This window comes from Protopterus annectens, chromosome 3.part1 (assembly GCF_019279795.1).
Source record: "Protopterus annectens isolate FY-2018-M chromosome 3.part1, PAN1.0, whole genome shotgun sequence".
NCBI lineage: Eukaryota > Metazoa > Chordata > Ceratodontiformes > Protopteridae > Protopterus > Protopterus annectens.
In genome coordinates this window covers 42,360,589-42,372,807 of record NC_056732.1, presented here as the reverse complement: position 1 = coordinate 42,372,807, position 12,219 = coordinate 42,360,589, and positions in this window count along the sequence as shown.

The window sequence follows — 12,219 nt, the reverse complement described above, 5'->3', positions numbered from 1 at the left end:
GAACACCAAGGCTTCAGTCCAAGGTACTTGCAGGGCTAAGCAGTGGGGGGGCTCCCATTTCCAAAGCAGGGAGTAAGACCCCCCCCCTTATGGTAAACTGTCTCGGTGACTTTAAACCTTCGAAACCCTGCTCAACTGACTGTCCCTTTAGGGGGAAAGATTGCCCTTCATGCAAAAAAATTGGGAACTCATTACCCAGGACAAATGGGTTTTAAATGTACCTTCCCAAGGATACAGATTCCACTTCCACTCTTTGCCACCCCCAAACAGTTGGCCAGACCTACCTCCAAATCAGTGGGCAGAGGCTCAAAAGCAAGTTCTCTCCCCAAGCATCATGGCTATTCAACCTCTCCCATAAGAAGAATGTGGGCAAGGTTTCTACTGAAGACTTCTGCTGGGACCCAGAAAACTCCTGGCATCCTGTCCTGGACATGTCTATACTAAACACATTTTTGGTAATCGCAAAATTCAAGATGTTAACTCATCTGCTGCTTCCCATGCTAGGCAAAGATGCCTGGTTGGCAACACTGGATTTAAAAGAAACCTACCTGCACATCCCAATAAGGGAATCTTGCAGAAGATTACATACGCTTCAGAGCAGGCTCCATGCACTGCCCTTTGGCTTATCTACTGCGCCCAGGGTATTCACAAAGTGCCTAGCTCCAGTCATTGCATTTTGCAGGCAAATATTCAAATATACTCATACCTGGACGATTGTCTAATTCAGGCAGCCATGACATACTATTAAATCAGCTGGCATTTGTAAAGAAATTGCCAACTTCTTTGGGGTACACCATAAATGGAAAACCACATCTTGTACCCTGCCAACAAATTGTATTCCTGGGAGCAAGCTTGAATAAAACTTCCCAGATGGCCTACCTCACACCAGAGAAACAAACTACAATGGTATCTAAAAAGCCTATGGTGTCAACATTCTCAGGATCTAGAATCCATGAGCCCCATCATATCTTGTCTACAGATGAGTTCCTTTGGTGGGCAGAGACCTGCCACCAAAACTAGGGACTTCCATTCACTCCACCCCCTGCTGCCCAAACCCTAACAGACTCATCACTGTGCATGGGGGGCTCACTTGGCAGGCCACTACATTTGGGGCAAAGGGAACCCAAGTCAAATGCACCTGCATATCGATCAAAAATGTTAGCTGTACAGAATGCTCTGACAGCCTTCAAGGGCCACATTCTTCCAGGACAATTATTGGTAGACTGACAACACCACTGTTATGTGGTACATAAGCAGAGGGGAACCCACTCCTAACCTTTCTGCAGGCTAGCCATGGCTTTGTGGAACACGGCCTTAAGCTACCAAGTGCATCTACAGGCTCCATTCCTGCCAGGAAAGCTAAATACACTGGCAGACTAAGCAGAAATCTCATGGACCCACACGAGTGGAAACTAAAACCAACGATATTCAACATGTTGAGAAACAAATGGGGGAGCCCAGATGTAGACTTGTTTCCTTCCCCCCAGAATTACCAATTGGACAAATTCTGCACAAGGACTCCACAAACCAGCTTGGAAAGTGGATGCCTTGTCCTTCACCTGATGCCTTCCCCCTCTGCCTCTCCTCTGAGGTACTACTAAAGATCAAACGGGACAAACCATGGACAATACAGATGGCCACACCAACACTGGTACCCACTCTTATGCGGTATCACTGGCACCATTGCACCTGCCTCAGACCCCTGCCCTGCTGTCCCAGCAGGAGGGCCAGATTCTGCACCCACAGCTTCAAACCCTGAACCTGGCAGCCTGGCTAATTATTGATCTCTCCGCTGCCATCCCTCAGTAAGCAAGTGATGGATGTCATGGAGGCAAGGAGGCCTAGTACTAGAAAATTCCATTTTGAAAAATGGAAAAGATTCTGTTCCTGGAGCCAGAGGCCTAGTACTAGAAAATCCTATGCTGAAAAATGGAAAAGATTCTTTTCCTGGAGCCAAACTTGGGGGATGGGCACAGCAGTACCCAATTTACCTCAGATTCTTCAATACTTAACTGAGATGCTTCCCAAGGGCCTTTCCTTTTCCTCCATTAAAATTCATGCCTCTGCGATTTCATCTCATTACAATACAGAACCACCCCTCTTCTCTCATTCACTGCTGAAGCAATTTGTCAGAGGGGCAAAAAACTTAAGACCACCCAGGAGTGCCCCTACTCCAGCCTGGGACCGTAACTTTGTATTGGAAAAGCTCACTCTAGCTCCCTTTGAGCCAGCTGCAAATGCAGAGTTGAAATTAATTTCCTGGAAAACAGCCTTCCTTCTAGCCATCGCTACAGCAAGAAGGGTGTCTGAATTGCAGGCCCTCATGGCAGTGGAGCCTTTCATCTTTCATGTGGACAGGGTGTCCCTCAGGACCAATCCCTCCATGCCCAAGGTGGTATCCAGTGTGGCCCGGAATCAGTCCATTTGCCAACCTTTTCTAATCTACACAACAAAGGGGAATGAATACTGCATTCCTTGGGATGTGCACAAACAACTTGGACTACTTGGACAGGACTAAACCTCTCAGGAAATCTGAACAGCTGCTGGTTGCATTTGCTGCACGGGCAGAGGGGAAGGCCATCTCAAAGTAAACTATTTCTGTGGATAGGCCATTGCATTCATTTCTGCTATAAGCACCATGGAAAACCGACACCACAGGGGGGGGATAAGGCCACATTCAACCAGGGCTGCATCTACCTCTACAACCTCTCAGAGGTGTTCCTTCCAGGGACAGCCTAGAAGCTGCTATCTGGAGTTCTGTACATACGTTCACAAAGCATTACCACTTAATTTTTTCTAAATGTAGAGCTGGCTTTCACTTCAGTTGTGCAGGGCCTTATAGCAGGTCCTAATGCTATCTAATAACCTCCTCCCATCCTTGGCTTTGGGAGTCTACCCAAATGTGGTGACTGCAACAGTGAAACACCAACATAGTACAGTTGTGTACACTTGCCATAAATGTAGATGTTGGAGTGTATTCACTGTTGCAGTCTGGTTACCCTCCCTCCAGCCCCGACTTCCATTGACTATACCTCTATTCTTTACTATGCTTAAAGCTTTTTGGTGTATTTGTGTTTTGTTGGTGTAACCTTGTATATAATTGCTTGCCATTTTGGGGGCACCAGGCATCTGGGGCAAGAAACTGATAGAATGGAGTCTGCTGCATGCTTTATGCCCCTGGCGTCTGCTGCATGCTTTATGCCCCTGGCGTTATGGAAGATGAGACTGCAACCAACGGAGAACCCAAGACTTTGATAATCAGGCCGACTGAGTGCTGCTGCAAGCAGATAACCCAAATGTGATGACTGCAACAGTGAATACACCGTCTGCATTTATGGTAAGTGTACACAACTGTACTTTTCGGAGATTGACCAAAAGGTCTGGCTGTAAGTCTTCCACTGGAAGCAGCTGAGGGATGAGACAAGCCTGTCAGTTCAAAAGTTGAACTTCAGGTACACAACCAGGATTACATGATCCATAATCTCAAATCCTGTTGAGCAAGGAGCATGAAGAAATGACCTATAGCAACTGATGTCACCATTAGAGTAATAATAATTCAAATGAAAACACTGTTGGTACGCCGGTGTAAAACAAGCTTGTAACTATGCTGGACTGTAAAACTAGATTGATTATCTGTGAGCATGTGTGATCCTAAACTAGTATGTAAACATGCATACTACCTTAACTTTTTTTTTTAATAGGACTTATTGGCAACTCTCACAAATTAAAGTGGAAAAGTTCTCAATCCGTTTGAAAAATGTCCAGACTGAAATATTTGAAGCAAGAGTTTGATTACACTTTGGTAACTGGCTGTACTGGTCACTTGACCCTTTAACGAGCCTCCCAGCATGCAAAGTCAGTAGTCCTACAGTTTTGTTTACCATTTAAGGCTGAAATCTGCCTTACTGTATGGTTTAACAGGAACTTTCATGACATCTGTGATTTATCCCCTTTTCCTCGTTTTCTACATGGGGTCAGATGTCATGTCTGCTGTTCCCACCTCTGACACTGCATCACCCAAGAGGAATTGTACCTAAATCAGAATTTTCCTGGTTAAGTTTTAAACTTAGTAGCTGTACATAGTTGCAGTCCTCAAATACTGCTAGTGAGCCACAGTTCATAGGATAAAACCTCTGTGCTTAAGGGCATTCTGTGTTTTCACATTTGCATGTCATCTGTCTTCAACCTTTCCTGTGCATTTTAAGGAAGTTATCTGTGCTTTAGGTTATAATTTCCTGATCGTAAAGCTTGTTCTAATGCAGTAACATTGCATCATTCCAGCTTTTGTGTTGGGACTTTTTTAGATGTTTAATCACTAGAACAAGCATTAACATTTTATGCATAGGTTTTCATTTGTTATAACTGTCGTTCATTCGTGTTACATAAATTACTCAGTGCCTGCTTTCTCTTTGTTCCTCCTCCCTAAACATTATTTTGCATGTAGTTACCTCAAATTGCAAGTTGCTCCTTCCCTTTTCTAAATACCTGCCTTCCAGTTCATTTATTTCTTTAACAATATTCAGTATGGCTGTTGCAGTTTGGATTTTGATTTCCCTTTTTTTAATTGCTTTTTTACATCCAAAACTCATGTCTTACTGTGTCTAGGCAAATCAAATCCTGTGTCCCAGCTCAAAATCCTTTCCTTTAGATATAGTAATTTGCTCCTCCAGCATTTTTGCTGTCGCACATCCAGGAACAATTCTGTGAAGTATGTTTGGGGTGTAAAATGCCTATCTTAACACTTCCAAAACAAAAATTCTAAACCTTCTGGACTTGGTTCCATACCTTGGAGCTATACATGTCTTTCTGTAAAATGCTGTCCCCAGCTGTCTTCCAGTGTTTCCTAACTTTCTTTAATCTAGTCTTGGTTGTGCAGTATTTATATACTCTGCTAGTACTGACTTGCTTCTGTTCTAGACTCAACTAGAGCTGGTCTTTCAGGTAGGACTCCCATATCCCTTTTGCTTTTCCTATATTCTTAATATTCCTTAGTAGGGAAGGCTGATGTTCTTCGTGTTTCACTGTTGCAGTCATTACATTTGGGTAATCTGCTGGCAGGTTGCCCTCAGTCGGCCTGAATAACACTTGGGTCCTGTGTTGGTTGGTGTCGCCTCTTCCATAACGTTGGGTATAAAACATGCAGCCGATGCCATTTTATTCATTCTTTCTTGCCACACGGTGACCTAAGCAGAAGCAGTTCGCAAGTGCCGGTCAGCTGACTCCTGAAACTTTTGTATTGGTTTCAGAACCGGTCTTCAACTAAAGCTTAGTACCCCGTTGGGAAAACTTTTTCTTGCTCCTTACCAGTGTCAATAAAAGTTAATTGCAGTACTTGTGGAAAGAAAATACCTCGTAAGGATTTTAACTTGTACTGTATTCCTTGCCTAGGCCCAGATCCCAACATGCCTTGCTGTCTATTTTGTGCTAGATTTAACCATTGCACTAAAGCGTCAGTATATTTTTGCTTCTATATATTTTGGTTCAAGATTTTACTATCCTGAAATGTCTTGGCAGTCGGACTACCGGAGTTCGTAAAAAAATGCATGGAAAGACCATCTAGGTCCAAAACCGATTAAGCTTCTAAGCCAGTTGCCGGTACTCTGAGATGCTTTCGCAGCCCCTGATGCCCTCTACTTTTGAGTCGCAGGCCTCTACCGAGACCCATTCGGAGTCAGGTATGCTGCGAGATTCTGAGTATTGAACCCATGGATGTGTCTCCCTTAGATGGGTTTGGAGCCGCTGAGCAGACACCGGTTTCTGAGGGTATTTTCAGGCCTCAACATTTTTATATTAAACGGGCGCCAGCAACAAAAACGAGGTCAAAAACATGTCTAAAAATCTGACGCATGAGCCACATGCTCAGGCCCCTATGCCTAAAAATCAAAGTGGCTGTGGATTTAATTACCTCTATCAGGGTTCCCAACCCCCCCCCCCCCCACAGAGGCCTAGGCGAGGCACTGATTATGAATCTTCAGATCAGGTTTCCATTTCTTCTGAGTCTTCTGATTAGGAATAGTCTATTACACCCTATGAGGATTCTGATGCAGAGGAATCCAGCCCATCTGCATCTCCTGAGGATCTCTTTTGGAGAGACTTTGCATACTTTAAGGAAACATTTTCACTGGGAGTGTCAGGACTTCTCTGAATCAAGAAGCTTAAGGATTTCCTTCCTCAGCATAGGCCTTTGGCAATGCCTCCTGTATTAGACATTGTTGTGTTCTCTGAATAAAGCATGGCTCCTGATTCTCTGCCTCCAGCTCCTAGTAAGCCAGACTGATATTACAGGGTTCCTGACTCCCACAAATTTATTTTCAAAAATCCTGCTGCTGATCCTGAGACTATTTCTCAGGGTCCCAAGGGTGTTGAGGCTTCTACAGCCAAAAATCCTACCCCTTCTGATTCCTGGGCGTTGAGTAGATGTGGTAAGAAGGTTTATACATCTGCAACCTTGGCAAACAGGGCTTTAAACTGCCAGTTTCATATGCTTATGAACAGCATGTTATGGGCTTACTGAAGCAGAAAATATTGATTTCTGATTGTGTGGAAAATGAGTTACAGGATTTATTGCATTCAGCAGAGCAGGCTGGAAAGCATACTTTGCAATGTGGTTTTCATTCCTTGGAGGCCTCTTGTAGGGCCACCGTTAACTGGATCTGTGATTAGAAGGCATGTCTGGCTCCATGAGCAAAATCTGCCTGATCATGTTAAAGGTAAATTGTTGGATGCCCCTTTGCAGCATGATACTCTGGTAATAAGGCAGCAGAGGTTTTGAAGAAAATGGAAGACCAAGCTAAATCTATGCAAACTGTAAAGATTTCTTGCAAGTGCAGCCACCCAGGTTCAGTAGGCACTAGCCTAAAAATTGGTCCTTTCCTGTGTCCAGCAGAGCCACTCAGGGCAAACCCAGATGTTCAAAAGGCTCCAGATGTCAGTCACAGGGTTCTTACAGGTTGAAGCAGTGGGGTGCCTCCACCTCCAAATCTGGAGGAAACCAAGCACAACCCTACAGTAAGTCTTAACGACTTTCCTCTACCATCTCCAAGCACTTATCTTTTGGCAGTCACCTTGGGGGGGAAACCTAGCACTTCATGCTCAAAATTGGCAGTTAATTACCCAGGACCTGTGGGAATTAAACAGTATCCCAGGGGTACAGATTTCATTTCCATACTTTGCCAATTCCAAACGGATGGCTGGATCTGCCACAACCAGTGGACAGAGGCCCAGAAACCAGTCATGTCCCTCATGGATATTGGGGCTATTCAACCAGTACCAGGAAAGGACAAGGTTTTTATTTAAGACTTTTCCTGGTAGCCAGAAAAGACAATTCATGGCGTCTAATACTGGACTTGTCACTTTCTGAACATGTTCCTGGACATTCCAAAATTCAAAATGCTGACTTTACAACAGCTACTGCCTATGCTAGGCAGAAATGCTTGGTTAGTAACTCCAGACTTGAGAGGCATACCTGCATATCCCAATAAGGGAATCGTGCAGAAGATACCACCACTTCAAAGCAGGTTTTTTGCATTACCAATTCTCTGCACTGCCCTTTGGCTTGTCTACTGCGCTCAGGATCTTTACAAAGTGGCACCAGTAATTGCATTCTGCAGACAAAACATTCAAATTTATCCTTAATCTGGACTATTGCCTCATTCAAGCACAGGACGAGGACACTCCATCTGGTGTTTTGTAAAAAGGCTTCTAGCATGCCTAGGGTACACTGTTAGCATGCCTAGGGTACACCGTAATCGAAAAGAAATCACAACTGGTACCCTCTCAAATAATTGCATTGCTGGGTGCAAGCTTGAATACAACTGCCCAGATGACTTGCCTCACACCAGACAAAGGCAACTGACAACATAACTGGGTTTTTGTTGCCATTTGTTTGAAGTAATCTGCAAGACCAATTGTGCAGGCTTTGGGGTTCATGGCATCCTGCATTCTACAAATTCCATATGCAAGACTGCTTATGAGGAAACTTCAGTGGTACCTAAGTTTATGGAGTCAACATTGTCGCAGCCTGGAAGCAATGATTCCTCTCATTCCCTGCTTACAAGGAGTTTCTTTGGTGGGCAGACATGTCACCAAAACAAGGGACTGTCATTCACTCTACCCCCTGCCACCCAAACCCTAACTACAGACTCAGACTATGCTTGGGGGGCCCACCTGGGAGATGCATTCAGGGCAAATGGAGCCCCCAAACCAAATGCATCTGCATATAAACCAGAAAGAAATGCTAGCTGTTCAGAATGCCCTGACAGCCTTCAAGGACTTGCTTAATCCAGGACAGCTACTGATAGACTGACAACACCGCAGTTGTGGTATGTAAACAAGCAAGGGTTACACATTCCTACCCCCTTTGCAGACTAGCCATGGCCTTGTGGAACGCAGCCTTGACTTACCAAATACATCTTCAAGCTCAATTCCTGTCAGGAAAGCAAAATACTCTGGCAGATGACCTAAGCAGAAATCTTATGGACCCGCACAAATGGAAACTGGATCCACAAATCTTCAGCATGTTGGCACAGAAATGGGGAGCCCAGACATCTATTTGCCTCTCCTCAAAATTATCAGTTGGACAAATTCTGCACAGGAACTCCTCACAAAAAAGCATGGAAAGAGGATGCTCTATCCTTCAGCTGGAGAAACCGATCAGTCTATGCCTTTCCCCCTCTGCCTCTACTCTCCAAGGTCTTAGTAAGTCACAGGAAAAAACAAAAATGATCCTAATTGCTCCAGACTGGCCTTGCCAGCACCGGTACCTGCTTCTAAGGAATGTCACACCTTCCTCCATCTACTTGCCTCAAGTACCTCATCTGTCTCAGCAGAACTATCAAATTCTGCACACTCTACTCCAAACTCTGAATCTTGCAGCATGGCTAATTAGCCAAACCACACCTTTCAGTAAATCTGTGGTGGATGTCATTTTGGAAGCCAGAAGGCCTAGTACTAGAAAATTCTAATGCTGATAAATGGAAGAGATTCTGTGCTTGGAACAAAGCACAAGGAATAGATGCAGCAAAGCCCAATATTCCTCAGATTTTACAATACTTAACAGATACTTGACAAGGGCCTATCTTTTTCTTCAATAAAAATCTATGCCCCTGCCATCTCTGCTCATTACAACACAGAGCCTCCCCTCTCCTCATCCACTGCTTAAACAGTATCTTAGAGGGGGCAAAAACCAAGGCCTCCCAAGAGAGCACCAACTCATGCATGGGACCTCTCAATTTTGTGCTGGAAAAACTCACCCTGCCTCCTTTTGAACCAGCAGCTACTGCAAAATATAAAATTTCTATCTTGGAAAACCGCTTTTCTTTTGGCAGTCACTTCAGCAAGAAGTGTTTCAGAACTACAAGCTCTCATGGCAGTGGACCCTTTCATTATATTTTACATGGACAGGGTGGCCTTCAAGACCAATCCTTTTTATGCCTAAGGTGGTATCCAGTGTGGCTCTTGACCAGACAATTCACCTGCCAACATTTTAGCCAAATCTGCAGAACAAGAGGGAGTGGATTCTGCATTCATTGGACGTATACAGACCGCTAAGATTCTATTTGAACAGGACCAAATCTCAGTCTGAGCAACTACTGGTTGCATTTGCTGCAAGATCAGAGGGGAAGGCTATATCAAAGCAGTCCATTTCTAAATGGATAAGCCACTGCATTCGTTTCTGTTTGCACCATGGTAAACCTGTGCCCAGGGGGTTCAGATCACGTTCCACCAGGGCTGCCTCTACTTCAGCAGCTTTTCTCAGGTGTCCCAACCAGACACATTCTAGAAGCTGCTACTTGGAGCTCTGTTCATACCTTCACAAAGCATTATCATTTACCTCTTTAAATACGGGGCAGGCTTTGCCACTGCAGTCCTGCAGGGCCTTATAGCTGCTCCTAATGCTGTTTAGTTCCATCCTCCCATCCATAGCTTTGGGATTCTACCCAAATGTAATGACTGCAACAGTGAAACACTAACCTAGTACAGTTGTGTACACTTACCATAAATGTAGATGTTTGATGTTTTGAGTGTATTCACTGTTGCAGTCCGGGTTACCCACCCGCCATTCCCCATTCTATACCTTTGCTTTCCTTCACTATACTCAAAAGCCTTTGTGGTGTATTTGCTTTTTAGTTGAAGGTAGTTTGTTTCTAAAAGTGCATTTATTTGGGTTGTATCTTTTTTTTGCTCCCCATTTGGGGTGGGGGGGCACCTGACATCTGGGGCAAACTGAATAAAATGGCATCGGCTGCATGTTTTATACCCCTGACATCATGGAAGAGGAGACTGTAACTGACGCAGGACTTAAGACTGTTCAGGCCGACTGCTGGCAACCTGCCAGCAGATTACCGAAGTGTAATACTGCAACAGTGAATATACTCCAACATCTACATTTATTGTAAGTGTACACAACTATACCTTTTAACCTACACAACTTCTGCTTGGTCACGTTCCCTTGTACTAACTTCCCCTCTAGTTTGCTTCCAAAACTTCAGTTCCTTTGACAGTTTTCTGTAGTAAATTCCAACCACCTCTTGCATATTTCCTGTACTCCTACTTGCAGTCATCCCTATTTGAAAATTGATCTTTCTCCATTCGTGTATTGGCTTATGTTTTTACATTCATAAAGCTGCAGAAAGTGTTACAATCTGCATGATTGTTCCCCCTTAAGGGTATGCATCCCGAATCCTACACCCTTACTACTTGAGCCCTACCTCTTCATCCCTTTACATTTTGATTTATAACCTGCTTTTATTTATCCTTGGCTCAAATATACATTCACACCATATAATCCTAAATTATCATCTGTGGGGAAGATAGACTTCCCACTTAACTCTTGCCCTCTTCCCCTCCCAAATCTTCAGTTCTTCAACTTCTCATTTGGTTTAGTTGTAGTAAATTCATTGTGTTGTGCTATCCATAAACAATAGTTTCTCAGTTTTAGTATTTTTTTCATTTTAGTCTCTTCTGTCTTAGCTGCCATAAGAGTCCATCTGATGTAAATCTTTATTCATTCCTTACTGTTAGGACTTCGGTTCTGTCCTCTGAACATCAGAACAGACATGGCTGTTGCCAAGCTCATGCCACCCAAAAACTCTCAGCTGAGCCCTACCCACAATGCCCCTCATCTCTTCAGATCTTGTTTGCCATGTTCCTAGTCAGACGTGCCAAGCCTTCTCTCCAGCTAAGTGTAGCCTTTTTTTTTTTTTTTTTTTAGCTCTTAGACTAGAATGAACTGGGTAACACCAAGGTATTCCTAGACTTTACCTCTTATTTTCTGACTAAACTCTACCCACTACCTCGGTAGTTCTTTTATACCATCATTTGTACTACTCCCTTTTCCCTTCCTAGTAGGCCCTTCTCTTACCTTTCTGGTATTTCCTGGTACCATTTTCCTAAGCTTAAAAAAATGGCTATCCCTTTAGCTTTCTTGTTTAGTAGCTTAGGTTATTGTGTGTAGTATTAGCATGTTGTGTCAGGTAAGGCCAAGCTTTGGTTAAAGCAGTGTGATAAGTGTGGGTGTAAAATGCACAACTCTGGTCATGCCCGGTGTTTGTTTGGGTGTTGACCACATTAACGTTTCCTGTGGCATTTGTTCTAGCTTCAGCAACAGAACTCTAGCTGTGAATATGAATACAAGAACAAACTTATTCTTAAGGGTAAGCCGAAAACACCCTTCTTGGAGGCTCTTTCCAGGATGGAGGTCTCACCACCTCCTAAGCATAAGGACTTGAAAAAACAGCAGCTTGAGTCGCTCTGTTCTGACATCTCTGTCCTCTGAACCGAGTCAACACTGGGAGTCTCCTGTGCCTTCAGTGCAGACTACTTCAGCACCAGGGTCCATGTCTTCTCCCTTGGTGCTGCCTTTAATTTTGACTCCAACCACTGTACCAGCTTCGGCACCATCCCCCTCGATGCCGACCTTGTTTTTGACAAGGCTCCGACTACTGTACATCAGCACCATCCCCGGTGCCAATGTCTCTTGTATCGCTCTACTGTTACTGACACCATTGGTCTAGCACCTTCCCAGAATCGGGTATTCTCCCTCTTATGACCCCTTTTTGGGACAATTTAGCCAGTTTCTTGAAGCCAGAATCTTCATCAGCAGCTTCCTTCAGAACCACCAGGAGTCTTTCAGAACAAGATGTAGTGAGGGTTGTGGACCAGCTTTCGGCAGCTAGAGGATTACCTACCCCAGCTAGGGAAGCTCTCGCCACATATTCA